This window comes from Monodelphis domestica, chromosome 7 (genome assembly GCF_027887165.1).
Source record: "Monodelphis domestica isolate mMonDom1 chromosome 7, mMonDom1.pri, whole genome shotgun sequence".
NCBI lineage: Eukaryota > Metazoa > Chordata > Mammalia > Didelphimorphia > Didelphidae > Monodelphis > Monodelphis domestica.
The window spans coordinates 27,777,372-27,781,320 of NC_077233.1; the positions used below are offsets into that span (position 1 = coordinate 27,777,372).

Consider the following 3,949-nt stretch of genomic DNA (forward strand, 5'->3'; position numbering starts at 1 on the left):
TACTTAATATGCAAGTAGCCATCAGTCACAAGGAAGGAAAGTTGTGGCCAACAATTAGTAAAAAAAGTAAACAAAATACAAATTGAAATATCCTCTAAAGCAGATGAATAGCTGCATTTAGGACCCTCCTGAGGAGCCCATATTACTCATTTGATCTATAAAATCAGATAGAAACATTGTCAGCGAATACTCTACTCAACCAAGGCCCAGTTAGTTCCCTTTATTGATCACATCTCACCATTATTTTTCCCCCCTCAAAATTTAAATTTCTTTTTGTAGGGAAATGGCTCTGTTCCATGTGAAAAAGTAGCCCTGGGAGGGGTTTCTATTTTAACTTCATGCTTGTGATCCACAGAGGTGTGGTGTATAATTCTGACTGATACAAGGTGCAGTGGATAGAGTCAGGGATGTGGAATCAAGAAGACTTCAGTTCTAATCTGAACACTTTGCAGTGTGACCCTGGGAAAGTCATTTAACGTCTATGTGCCTCAATTTCCTCATCCGTAATATGGCAATTTTAAAAACAGCCAGTAGTCGTAATAACACCACCTACCTCATGAGGTTATTGTGAGAATGAAATAAGATGTGTAAAATGCTCTATAAACATTAAAGTGCTCAAGGACCCATTAGGGAAAGTGCCCCAAATGCTTTAAAATGTGCAAATGACTTTCCATGTAAGTGACTTCAATTCTCCTGCCCATAGGCAAACTCTTCAAGAAGTACATTGTGAAAGAGCAGTTGCTCTGTGTGGGAGAAGGGAGTTTCTTCACTGGGAACTCAATAACCCCATGAAATCACAGGTTTAGACCATATCATTTATATATCCACACATACAGACACCCAACTATGGTACAATGGATAGAGAGCTGGATGCCAAATGAGAAAACATCCGAGTTCAAGTTCTGCCTATGCTACTCGGTTATCCTCTCAGTGATCTCTAAACTTCTCAAGTTTCAGAGAATGCCCAGAGTTGCTTTGGTGGAAGGAGGACATTTCATCATGGGAAAGTTCCCTACAATCAATGAAAGCACCAAGCTAGAGCCTCCCCTTCTCTACCAACACATGGAGTGAGGTGGGAAAGAAAGCTCTTTCTGAAATACACAAGATACGCCATTTTTTTAATTAATCTAGTAAGAACACCAGAATCCACTAATGGACAACGTCCTTAATACTCTCTCACAGTTTCAAGAAGTGATTTCTGTGAAGACGAAAGAGTCTCCCAAGCTCTAAACTCTAAGAACTAATTAAGCTTTTCCACAGGAAAGTGCTTTGACTAATGTCCATTTATCCTCCAGTTGCCCAAGGACATTCCTCCATTCCTTCAGTGATGGAAGTGAAGCCAACAGGTGCCTCATCACAACTGGTGGATGGGCAATTGTTCAGAGCTCAGGGCAGCAAGACTGGAACTCTAGTCCTTTTGCTCATCTCCCTTTATGGAGCCTGAAACTTCTAAATTCCCTGTTGACATGGGTGGAGAAAGAGTCGAACCAGACCAAGAATGGCTCTTTCAAATGAGTGTAAAAGCTATGTTTTCAAAATGTTACCTTCAATGATTCACAGTCACTTACACATATCTAGAAAAGCTGCGTTCGAAGAGGAGGCTCATCCAAGATGAGATTAACTAAGTAGAGTCTCTATTTCTCAATTTGTAACAGTTTAACTCAGTGTATTACAGTTTCGAAAGAAATGAGGAAGAAAGCAAATGTCATCTCCACTGCTCCAATTTTCTCCGAGGCATCCAACTGGGAGGTGTGGCTTCTAATTTTTCCAGCTGGCTCTCGGAAAAGCTTTAAAATTAACTTTGAAATCCCCCCAACCAAAGCAATCTCACTTCCAAAGGCAATGCAACTTGAGCTGGGGGGGGGGGGGGGGAGAAAAATTAATTATTTAATTAATGGATCCTCAGAGGAGGAGGGGGAGGACTTTTATCTACATAGAGAAACTTTCCAATATAGGAAAGACTAAGTAAACTTTTATCCTCATTAAGCTAATCAAGATTATAAACCAGAACATTCACCAGAACAGTCCTGACTGCTTTAAAAGCTACATCTGTATTTCAGGCCTTGGTATTAATTGAGGTAATTTTTTAATAGACTTATCATTTCAGGGCTCCAGGTTTAAAAAAAGAAGCTCTTTTATCTTTCAAAGATACATCAACCCCTGCTGGATAACTCAGCCCAGTTCTCTGATAACGAGGGACCTCAGAAGCAACCCTTTCATTTTAGCCTCTCAGATGTAGAAACTGAGGCCCTTGCCCAAGGACACCCAAGTAAGAAGCCAAAGTCCTCTGACTCTAGACCTCTGGCTTTTCTGTTGTATTGGAATACTGTGGGGATAAGCATGCATGGTACATGTTAAAAACATAAACAGATCTTCTTCATCTGAGGTCTTCAGCCCTGGAGTCTGGGGAAAGGTTTTAGAGAGTTCAAGAACCTGGCTAGAGGGGGGAAATAGGCTTTTATTTCAATAAGTGATTTTCTTTGTACTCTTTTGTATTTTATTTAATACGTTTTAAAACATTACTTTTAAGAAGGCGTTCATAGATTTACATGATTGCCAAAGGGGTAGACAAAGGATGGATAGATAGATAGATAGATAGATAGACAGACAGATGGATAGATAGACAGATATGGATGGATGGATAGATAGATAGATAGATAGATAGATAGATAGATAGAGATATAAACAGACATAGATACACAGATAGATACCCAGATGGATAGATAGATACATATATACATAGATGATAGATTATGAGATAAAATAGGAGAGAAAAATGAGATAGACAGAGAGAGAGAAAGAGAGAAAAGGATAGATGGATGGATGGATTGATGGATTGATTGATGGATAGATAGAGGCTGATAGATGGCCAGATAGATAGATAGGTAGATAGATAGATAGATAGATAGATAGATAGATAGATAGATAGATAGATAGATAGATAGATATAGACAGACATAGATACAGAAAGATACACAGATTGATACTATGCTTAGATGATAGATTATGATATATAGAGAGAGAAGTAGGGAAAGAGGGAGAGACAGAGAGAGAGGGATGGATGAATGGATGAATAGATAGATATAGACAGATAGATACACAGATGGATAGATAGATACATATATACATAGATGATAGATTATGCAGTAAATAGGAGGGAGAGAGAGAAATAGATATGGGTTGACAAAAAGGCATACAAGTCTTTAAGTACTTATCTGCCATACATTGACACGCTGGCCCTAGGGATATAAAAAGAAGGCAGTTTCTACTCTTAAGATGCTTTCATTCTAATGGCTCCAGACAATACTTAAAGGGGAGATGGAAAAGGGGATTGGGTAAGCAGCAGAGATGCAGGTACTGAGGTGGTTCAGACTGGAGAATGAGTTGGGAAGAAATGACTTCTGGGGCTAGACTGCAATACCAATCATTGAGTCAGGGTAAATAATCTCCAGAATTGCAGGGCCCCAGGGCCACTGTTATATTGGTGGAGCACACCATGAAACACCTATGTCTTAGAGAGTTAGCTGAGTATTGAGAGGTAAGAGACTTATCCAAGGTTACATAGCCAGTGAATATGAGAGGCAGGATTCAAATCAAGATCCACAGACTCCAGACTCTGTTCCCTTTCCTCTGTACTGTTCTTCCTCTTGCATCACACATGTCAGAAACAAGTCTTGAATTCAGCTCTTCCCTGTCTAAAGCCAGCTCTATTGACTGTGCTCTATTATCAACAAAACGACATATCAACTCAAACATTTTATCAAAAAGAAGACAATGGTCAGGACTGGTATTGGTGGGTTCCATGCTATTCACATACAGCCTGAGAGTCAAAAATCCCAATCAGCCTCAGATCTTGTTCAGAACCATACAACAGCTACCTGCCCACCATCTTTCCCAGATAACACCAAATTCCATTTTTCTGGGTGCTGCATTTGGGATTCAAACACAC

At 39.6% G+C, this 3,949-nt stretch overlaps 1 protein-coding gene across 33 annotated transcripts in view; it reads right to left on the reverse strand.

Annotated features, from left to right (window-relative positions):
* The window catches only part of MAGI1 (membrane associated guanylate kinase, WW and PDZ domain containing 1), a 757,001-nt gene that overhangs the window by 224,828 nt on the left and 528,224 nt on the right, over window positions 1-3,949 (reverse strand). The window lies entirely within an intron of this gene.